A 431-nucleotide genomic window follows, 5' to 3' on the forward strand; every position below is an offset into this window, starting at 1 on the left:
TGCATTGCGACACGTCTTGTCCTCCGGGCTGCCGGCTGGCAGCAATGCAACCCATCTCTTTCTTATGCTCCGGTGATAGTCTGTCCCAGAGAGCTTTGCAGCGCGAGGAGACCATGATAGGAGCGGTTTGGAGAGGAGAGAGGAACCAAAAGAGGATGAGTGTGGCTATGGTCAGGGTTGCAGTTTATATAACAGGCGAATGTCAATGGTCAAACTTATTAAAATTCAATCAAGTTTATAAAGGAGAATTTTCCCTGTACTTTCTATAAAAGAAATTCACTATGTACGCGATAAATACATTATGAAAGGGAAACGTTCACAATCGGCGAGCCGGCCGAAACTTCGCCGGCCGCCTCACTCAGTACGCGCGTTGGGCTCCCGCACACAAGCCACGTCACCTAGGCCCAGCCCGCACCGCTTTTCTTTTTTTT

The sequence above is a fragment of the Triticum aestivum genome, chromosome 1B (assembly GCF_018294505.1).
Source record: "Triticum aestivum cultivar Chinese Spring chromosome 1B, IWGSC CS RefSeq v2.1, whole genome shotgun sequence".
Taxonomy (NCBI): Eukaryota; Viridiplantae; Streptophyta; class Magnoliopsida; order Poales; family Poaceae; genus Triticum; species Triticum aestivum.